Source organism: Apium graveolens, chromosome 5 (assembly GCF_009905375.1).
Source record: "Apium graveolens cultivar Ventura chromosome 5, ASM990537v1, whole genome shotgun sequence".
Classification (NCBI taxonomy): domain Eukaryota; kingdom Viridiplantae; phylum Streptophyta; class Magnoliopsida; order Apiales; family Apiaceae; genus Apium; species Apium graveolens.
The window spans coordinates 43139716-43150157 of NC_133651.1; the positions used below are offsets into that span (position 1 = coordinate 43139716).

Consider the following 10442-nt stretch of genomic DNA (forward strand, 5'->3'; position numbering starts at 1 on the left):
CTCAGTTTTAGATAAATGTGCAAGGTTTGTAGTAATTACCTGATTGCTTGAAGAACTTGTTTCTGTTTCATCAGACTTGACCATTAGAGCTAGATTGACATAGCTGACATCTTCATCTTCATCCAGACCATCTGCTGCCCAATCATTTTCTTGTGTAATGAAAGCCCTTTCCTTTTGTTTGAGCAGCTCAAAGTATTTTTTCTTGTAATCCACAGGCTCAAACTTTTTCTTGCTGGAATCTGACTTCCTACACTCACTGGCAAAATGCCCTGCCAAGCCACATTTGAAACATTTGAATTTTGATTTATCCACCATGTTTCTATTTGGCTTGGCTGCTCCAAAGTTCTTATTGAACTTGAGCTTGGCAAATCTTCTGGAAAGAAATGCTAAGTGCTCATCAATGTCTTCCATGTCATCTTGGCTCAAAGAATCTTCACTTTCTACAGCAAGCCCCTTGCCCTTGCTTTCACAGACCCTTGAAGTTGACTCAATAGCTTCCATCTTCACTTCCTTCTCTTTTTCCAACTCAGCAACTAGTGCAATGGATCCTCATTTCTTTTTTCCTCTCTCCATCCTCTTATCTTTCTCTATTTCAAGCTCATAAGTTTTCAGGATGCCATACAGTCTCTCCAAAGTAAACTCCTTATAATCTTGTGAGTTTGTTAATGAGACTGTCATTGGTTCCATTCCTTTGGAAGAGATCTAAGGAATTTCATATTGGAGTCTTTTGTCTGATAGACCCTTCCATGCAACTTTAGAGCATTTAGTAGTTTTTGAAACCTACTAAAAATGTCAGTGAGAGACTCACTTTCTTCATTATGAAAATGCTCATATTGCTGAATCATGAGCCGCATCTTATTTTCTCTAACTTGCTCAGTGCCATCACAGATGATCTGTATTGTATCCCAAACATCCTTGGCAGTTTTGCAGTTGATAATGTTGTCAAACATATCTCCATCAACTCCATTAAACAGGATATTCATGGCCTTTTTATCTTTCCTGACTTGTTCAATGTTAGGATCAGACCATTCATGCCTTGGCTTGGGGACTGATGGCTCGTTTCCTGTTGCAGCTCTCATTGGAACATGAGGGCCTCTTTCTATGCAATCAACATAGGCCTCATCTTGAGAAAGTAAATGAAGATGCATCTTTACCTTCCAATGATGGTAATTATCTTTATCCAGAAAAGGGATCTTGACTCCAACATCCTTCTTGTTCATCTTGCTGTATTATTTTGATCTTTAAACTCTTTGTAACTTAAGAGCTTGCTCTGATACCAATTGTTAGTCCCTTAACAATATCACAAGAATTACAGAAGGGAGGTTGAATGGAATTCTTGAAACTTTTTCTTGATTAAAAATATTCTAACTAAAATATATATATAAGTGTGAATTGATTAGCACAATGCGGAATAATTACTTAAATGAATCAAAACACAAGTATTTAAAAACAAGAGTCTTTAAAAACTTTCTGGTGGATTTGAATGATTCCACCAGAGATATATATTATATATCGAGAGAATTCTGTGTGCAAAAAGCTCACAACTGCTTACAAATATTGAACAACTAAGAATGCAGAGAAATGCTAAGAATTCTGCTTACAAATATTTCTCTGCTTATCTCTTAGATTATTCCTTAGTTGCTACTTCTTGGTTTATATATCACCAAGATTACAAAGTAATGAGACAGGATAATAAAACAAAAACTATCTAGTCTATTACAATGCTACTTTATTAGTCTATTCCAGCATCTTTGATTATCTTCATAATAGCATGGAAATGGCAATGCTTCTTTGTTCTCGAAAACCCAGTTGAATAGGCTACCACATTCCATTTGCATACACTCGATGCATGTGACTGCGTTGTCACTGTCAATGGATATTTGAATTATTTATCCGTCGAATTCCTGATCATCCGTCGAGTTCATGATCATTCGTCGGGTTGTCTAGTTGACCATCCGTCGAATGGCATTGCTGTTTATCCGTCGGGTAGCAATCTGGCACTTGACTTTATTTCATTTATGCAGAATTACAAGACATCATCTATGTACAATTAATCAACCTATTCAGCATATCTAGTTAAAGTCAACATGACTTGAATACTACTTACAGAATCTAAACAATGGTGTTTGTAGAAATGTGCTACAGACTTATTGTTACACAAGCTACTCACTCGATGGGTAATAAGTCATCATCCGTCGGGACTATATTGAGTCATCCGTCGGGACTATATTAAGTCATCCATCGGGACTATAAACCTTATCCGTCGAGTGCTGCATAATTTCACTGAGTAAAATCTACCAAGATGTTTTGTTCATGAAATCATCAAGTACACAAAATATACACAACATTTATAAATAGACACGCCTGAGAAATGGCAATATCAGGGCTGTAAACTAGCAGTATCTTTTATGGCTATGTGTTTTTAATGTTCCACTAATCCGGAGTTAGGTTGTTAAATTCTTTTTTTGTATCTTACAATATTAGAGTCACAAGGATGCTAGAGGAATGTGGGGCATTTCGTTTCCACATTTTCATGCACTTGGACAATTGATGGGGAACGATCGAGCAACCGGTAATCATGCTGAACAATTCTCTGATGCAATTGAGAACATGGGTAATGAAACAACCAAATCAATGTTAATGCGTCCACTGATGAAATTGACCAAGAGTGTCCTTCTATTTCCAAATTGGGTAAAAGAAAACGATCAAAGGACAACACCGAAAAAAATTTAGTTGCCATATTTGATGATGTGTCTAGCAAATTAGGATCATTTATGGATAATGTTGACATGCATCTTGGTAAGTTGGTTGCTAACGAGAGTGATGACATGCCATGTAAAGTGATGGATGCGTCAACTCAAATGGAAGGATTGTCAAGCGGTCAAGTGTTGGAGGCTGCTGAAATTATTATGGTCGAGCCCGATAAATTGAAAGTTTTTATCATGCCAATGTAGAGTTGAGAAAAGAATATATTTTTGGCCTTATATTGTCCAAGAAGAAAAAGTGATTTTTTTATTTGTATGTCCTACAAATGTAATAAGCAGATTTTATTGTTCTTCACCATTACTTTAAAAATGGTATTATTGGATGTATATGGTTTAGAATATATCCATATATTTATGTTTAAAAGGATGAGTAGACTTGCATATATCCATGTGCTTATGCTTCTGAATTCTTGTGATTTAGGTACTCTGTTGTGTTTCAGTTTTGTAATAGAAGTTTATATTGGTGTTCCTACAGGGGGTTACAAGTTTATACTGTTATATAATTAAAAACTAATTCCAATTCAGTTTTCATATTAAAATATATTTTCTTATATTGATCTCAATTTTTCATTTGATTTTTATTTTTGAAATTAATATTTTTAAAAAATGCATTCTCATTCCCATTTTAGGGTAATCCAAACAATTTGATTCAGTAATCTCATTCCGATTCCAGGACGATCCAAACTCCTCTGGTTAAGTCATTCCCATTACCGTTACCCCCCATTCCCATTCCCTCAATTATCATTCCCGATTCCCCTTCCATATGCTATCCAAACACCCCTAAATACCTCGAACTTTCATTAAAACGATTTCCAAAAATCGTATTCCCTCAACTATATTTAATTACTCGAATAATGAATATAATTTCATTTATTCATTTAATATAGGAGAATTATTCTCCAATGATTAATTATTTCAAATTTGATTAATTAATAAAGATTACTTTAATTATCTAAACATAAATTAGTTGATGAATACTACTTCAAATATATTCTTTTAAGATATAATTATTCGAGGATTAGCTATTTAATAATTATTTTTATTAATTATTTATTAAATGATTTATATGACTTAAGAATTATAAAACATGATTTAAAATACTTTCTGTATTTCAAAAAATCTTTCGAATAATTTCAGATCGTCGGAGAATATTATCTCGACTTATTTTAAATATTTTCTATATAGTTTTAAAAGAAACTCCCCCTTATGTACTTACCTGTTGACAATGGTCAACTCACATCCTTAGTACTTTCTTCGAAAACTTTCGGAAGTACGTATATATATATGAGGTAAAGTTGTGCCTATCAACAAGCAAAAGGCTTGGGGAACTTCCATATAGTTCGATGATTCCAAGTATATGATAGGATTCTTAAAAGGATAAAGAGGGGTAGAGATCCAGTACTTCATGGACTGGGGAGACTGCCATATTTATTTTCAGTATGAGAAGGTACCATGTGTACTGAAGGACATATGAAGTACGCAAAATATACCCGGGTGGAATGGGGAAGCATATAAAGCCCGAATGCGGCTTGGGTGACAACCAGGATGTTAGGAAGTCGTCCCTCTACATGTAAAAAAGGTTATTGTTACCGTTATACAACTGATCATCGTATCTCGGGGGCTCCAGTGAATGTTCTATTCTTCCAATTGGAATTGTGATGCAATACCGTAACCCAAGCCTAGCAGCTGGGTTTACCATTAAGGTATTCCCAGGATAATAAATTCACTAAAGAATTGTTTTTAAAAGAAGGTGTGTATCACCAAGGAAAACTAATTTTGAATAAAACGCATTTATCATATATGGTATTATACTTGAGTTTATCATACAGTCATTTCATACTGTACATTATTATGCTTGGCATTATAGCTCACTCTTGCTTTCTTTTAAATGTCACAACACAGCAGATAACCAGTATGCCGGTGTGGGACTTAGTCACTTGAAATCGTGGGGAGAATCCCTTACAACTTTGTCTCAGGTGGACCAAAGTATCCAAATAGGTATAAAATAATAGTAGTAATTATTGTAACTTTATGTAGAGGTTACGAATAATTGTTTAAGATCATGTAAAGTACATTTGAGTGTAATAAAAGAAGATTACATCTTGTACATCATTTCTAAGGCTATAACTTGTGTGTGTGTGCGTGATATTGGGGTCTGTTGGATTATTAAATCAATACAGGTTACACATGAGTGAAGGATGGCGTGACGACCCAGATTCTTGACCCCGGATTTGGGGGCATTACAACTATACCTCGTGGATAAGTGATGGTCCGATCAGCTAACTATAAGGACATGTTTGTCGGTTTTGGCTCAGACAAACCAAGTTTCTTGAAGACAGATGAGGGCATCAGATTGATGATAGCTCTCAAGTCACATAAACACTTGTCGAAAGACAAGTTTCCAATAGTGCAAGGAATAATAAAGCTTTTAGGATCTTTAAGCTTCGGAGGCAATTTATGTTGCAGCACAATACTGCACTCTTTCGTTAGAGCAATGGTTTCCAACTCCTCAAGCTTCAACTTTCGAGATAGAATACCCTTCATGAACTTAGAATAGCTCGGCATCTGTTCTAGAGCTTCTACAAAAGGTATGTTGATGTGCAATTTCTTGAAAACCTCCAAAAACTTGGCAAACTGCTTATCAAACTTCTTCTTATGAAGTCTTTTAGGAAATGGGCGAGGCGGATATTCTTATTTCTCCCATATATTCTACTCAGGAGTTGTGTTTTTAGCAAAATCTTTCTTCGTTTCCGCTTCGCCATCCCTTTTCACAACTGAATCAGCAATTTTTTCACTTTATGAAATTGGCAAGGGCGCGGGCGCACTGCTGATGGGCGTGGGCACGCCTTTATTCTAGAAAAAAATTCAGATTCTTCGTCTTGATGATTTTGAGGGTTTGCGATCTTTCCAGACCTCAAGGTGATTGTATTAATCTGTTCTTTAACTTCCCACTTGCCTGGATTAGCTTCTATATCACTAAGAAGAGTTCCTTAAGGCCGACTCAACAGTGCATTGGCAATTTACCCTATTTGGTTCTCCAGAGTCTTGATTGAAACCGCTTGGCTTTTGCACTCAACTCCACCAATTTAGATTTTTCATTAACAGATGGACCTGGACCTTCATGAGATTGTTGTTGCATCCCCTGTGGCTGAAACTGATGTCTTGGTGTAAACTGTTGCGGGTAACCAGGAGGATTTAAAGGCTTGTTTCCAAACTGCTAGTAAGCCTGTTGCATTGCATTCTGATTGTTGCCCCGGTTAAAGTTCGGTTGATTGCGGTTGTTAGAATGGTACGTGGCAGGAACTGGTTGCTGCAGCCTCTGAAAGTTGCTCTCACAAATTGAGATGGTTCAAAAGATATAACATAATGCTCCGTCACATGCACACCTGCACACAACTCACAAACACTGGCTAGCTGATTAACTCCATAGTTGTCCAGAGAATCGATTTTCATAGCTATCACCTTTAGATGAGCAGTGATAGCCGTAGCTGTATCCAACTCAAGAACTCATGCTACCTTGCCCTGTGGCATTCTCTAGGTTGGGTTCTGATATTCATTCGCAGCCATCATCTCGATCAACTCATAAGCTTCCTCATAGCTTTTAGCCCATAGAGCTCCACCTGATGCTGCATCGAGCATAGGTCTCGACTGTGCTCCCAACCCATTATAGAAGTAATTCATCACCATCCAGTCGGGTATTCTATGATGCGGACACTTTCTCAGCATCTCCTTATAACGCTCCCAAGCTTCACATAGAGATTCCTCTGATTGTTGCACAAACTGAGTAAGAGCATTCCTGATTGCGGATATCTTTGCCATAGGGAAGAATTTAGTGAGAAACTTTTGAGCAAGATCTTCCCAAGTAGAAATCGACCCAGCTGGTAGAGAGTGTAACCAGCCCTTAGTCTTATCTGTTAGATATTTTTAGTTTTCAGAACTTAATATCAGGACTTACTGGAAATCAGAACTTACTGAAGTCAGAACTTATATCAGAACTTAAGGCCGTCAGGATTTATATCAGGACTTAAGTGCGGATACTTCAGATAAGGAAAGCAGCTGATTTACAGGAAATGATCGTGACTAAAACAATAGAAGATATGCATGAAGAGTTAGATGACTAGAAGACTTGTAGAAGATAATATCTGATTGATATATTTTAGGAGACATAATTATATTCCATATCAATTAGAAGATATCTTGTAACTGTGTACTATATAAACACAGCTTAGGGTTTACACTATATGTGTTATCATTATCGAGAACATTATTTATTGAAACCTAGCAGCTCTTAGTGATATTGTTCATCACTGAGAGAGATCAACTGTTCTATTGTAATAGAGTTTATTATATTGAATATACTTGATTACTGTTATATACTTGTGTTGATAAATCGATTTGATTGTATAAACACTATATTCAACCCCCTTCTATAGTGTTGTGTGACCTAACAAGTGGTATCAGAGCCTTTCTGTTAACACACATACAGTAAGATCCAAACAATCAATCATGTCTGAAGAAACATAAACTCCAACTAAACCCACCAAAACTCAAGATACTCAAAACACTCAAACCTACAGTCGATATGAGACTATTAGGGTTCCCATACTGAGACCATCTGAGTATCACATATGGAAAGTGAAGATGGCTATGTTCCCGGAAGCTACAGATCCAGAATACCTTGATAGAATTAATGAAGGACCATATAAGCCTACCAAGCTCTCTGTTATAGTTGCTGATCAACCAGCAAAGACCATACCAAAGGAGAAAGGTGAATACACACCTGAAGATATCTCATCTATTTCCAAGGATGCAAGGGTAAGACATTTACTACATAGTACAATTGATAATGTCATGTCAAACAGGGTAATTGGATGCAAGACTGTAAAAGAGATATGGGATGCTTTGGAGACAAGATGCCAGGGAACTGATGCAATAAAAAAAAATAGGATGACTATACTCACTCAAAAGTATGAGCACTTTGACTCAAAAGCTGATGAGACCTTAACTGATTTATATGATAGGTTTGCCAAACTCTTGAATGATCTGTCACTGGTGGACAAGGAATATGATCTTGAAGATTCAAATCTAAAATTCCTTTTAGCTCTTCCTGAAAATTAGGATTTGAAGTCTACTACCATAAGAGACAACTATGACCTTACTGAAACTACTCTTGATGAAATTTATGGTATGCTCAAGACTCATGAACTTGAGGTGGATCAAATGAGCAAGAGGCATGGAATAAAGTCAAGGACAGTTGCTCTTAAAGCAGAGGAGGAATCTCCTAAAGTCGTTATCTCAAAGAGGGGCAAAGGAAAGGCTCTCATCATAAAGTCTGATTCAGAATCATCAGATTCTGATGATGATGATTCAGAAACTGAAAGTTTATTTGAAGTGGATGTTGATGCAGAGATGATGCAACTGTGTGCTCTTATGGTGAAGGGTATCACAAAGATAGCCTACAAGAAATTCAGAAAGGGCAAGAAGTTTTCCAGGAAAGGTGGAAGTTCTGAAAAGAAAGGATTCAGAAAGTCTGAAGGCAAAGGAGGAAAGTCTAACATATGAGACAACTCAAATGTCAAATGCTACAATTGTGGTGAAAGAAGCCACATATCTCCTGACTGGAAGAAAGGAAAAAGTGATAAAGGCAAGGCACTTGTCACAAAGAAGAAAAGATGGATAGACACTTCAGATTCTAAAGATGAGGTAAACTATGCCTTGATGGCAAATGCTAATAGCAGTCCTGAAACTGCTGAATTGAAGGTACCTCAAACAACTTTTGCTTTTTATACTGATGATATTACTAAGTTGAGATTATATCTTAAAACCATGTTCATTAGTTTTAGAGATCAAACTTTAACAAATGAAAGATTAACATCTGAAAGTCTTGCTCTTAGAAACAGAAATGACTACTTAGGAAAAGAATTAGTTATGTTCCATCAAACTCAGAAAGAAAGAGATGATGCTTTGTATGTTAGAGATGAAGTGCTAAAACTGAATAAATCTCTTAAATCTGAATTAGAAAAGGAAAGAGAAATCATCAAAACTTGGACTAACTCTGGCAGAACAACTCAGAATATACTAAGTAGTGGAAACTGGAAAGAGGGCTTAAGTTATGAAGATGATAAAGAAGAAAAGGAAAATGTGTCATCTAAACCAAACTTAACAAGAAAGCTGAAAAGCCTAAAGTTAATCCTGTTAAGTTTGTAGCAAAAAATGTAATGTCTGATTCTGAAAAGATGATAGATTCTAGGACAGAAGTCAAAGAAAAGTCAACTTCTGACAAATTAAAACAGGACAAACCAGCTTCAGTAAACATAGGTTTAATGACTAAGAAGTAGCTTAAGCATAACCTGAAAGAGATTAGAAATATGAACTAGGTAAATGAAGCTAGGAAAAATAGGAATGGAAAGGAAGGTGTGAATAAAAGCAATAATTATATGCCTGTTCCTAATGCTCTAGAAAGAAATGCTATAATTATGGAAACACTAACCATCTTGCTTCTTTTTGTAGGAAAAATAAAGATATAAACTCTTTAATCCTAGATCAGGAGTTAAGAGTCAGTCTGTTAGGTTTAAATTACAAAATCCTTGTTTTCATTGTGGTAGTTTATGGCATTCTATTTATACTTGTAAGGAATATCATATTTTGTACTATGATTATTATCAAATAAAACCTTCTTTAAAGAATGTTAGTATAATTCCTTCTAGTGTAAAGTCTGATGCTAAGTCTGATATAAAGTCTGATAAACAGCATACTAGCATAAACTCTGAAACTAAATCCGCTGCAAATGCTAAAAAACTTAAAAAGGCTAAAGGATCCAAGCAAGTGTGGTTCCTTAAAACTAACCAATAGTGGTCTTTGTGATTGCAGGGCAACAGGAAAAATATCCTAGTTCTGGACAGTGGATGTTCAGGATATATGACTGGAAATAAAGCCCTGCTATCAGACTTTATGGAGAAAGTTGGCCCAAGAGTTTCTTATGGAGAAGGCCACATGGGAAAGACTCTGGGATATGGCAATATCAATCTTAGGAATGTCATCATTGAAACAGTAGCTCTTGTATCAGGACTTAAACACAATTTGCTAAGTGTGAGTCAAATCTGTGACAGAGGTTATCATGTGGATTTCTTTGAAGAACACTGTGAAGTTGTAAGTAATTCTATAGGCAAAGTGGTTTTGAAAGTTTACAGGCATGGTAACATATATGAAGCCAGACTTTCAACAAATTCTGATGGTTCTACAATCTGTCTGTTAAGTAGAGCTGTTAGTCCCTTAACAATGTAGCAAGAATTATAGAAGGGGGGTTGAATGGAATTCTTGAACCTTTTTCTTGAAATAAAAATGTTCAACTCGATTATTGATATATTTGTTTTGATTAGCACAATGCGGAATATAAACTTAAATGAATCAAAACACAAGTAATTAAAAACAAGAGTCTTTATAAACTTTCTGGTGGATTTAAACAATTTCACCAGAGATATATATAATATATCGAGAGGACTCTGTGTGCAGAAATGGTCACAGCTGCTTACAAAATAGAACTATTGAGAATACAGGAAATGCTAAAGATTATGCTTACAAAGAATTCTCTATTTTTGAGTTTCTCTCAGTTATCTCAGTTATTTTTCTATTTGCTACTCTCTTGGTTTATATAATACCAAGATTACAAAGTCAAAA

General features: G+C 35.8%; 1 non-coding gene across 1 annotated transcript; it reads left to right on the forward strand.

Moving 5' to 3' along the window:
* The first annotated feature begins 6462 nt into the window (after positions 1-6462).
* On the forward strand, positions 6463-6567 carry LOC141662157 (small nucleolar RNA R71). Its single transcript, XR_012550284.1, has one exon. It is a non-coding gene; the product is annotated as a small nucleolar RNA R71 (small nucleolar RNA).
* Positions 6568-10442: the final 3875 nt, after the last annotated feature.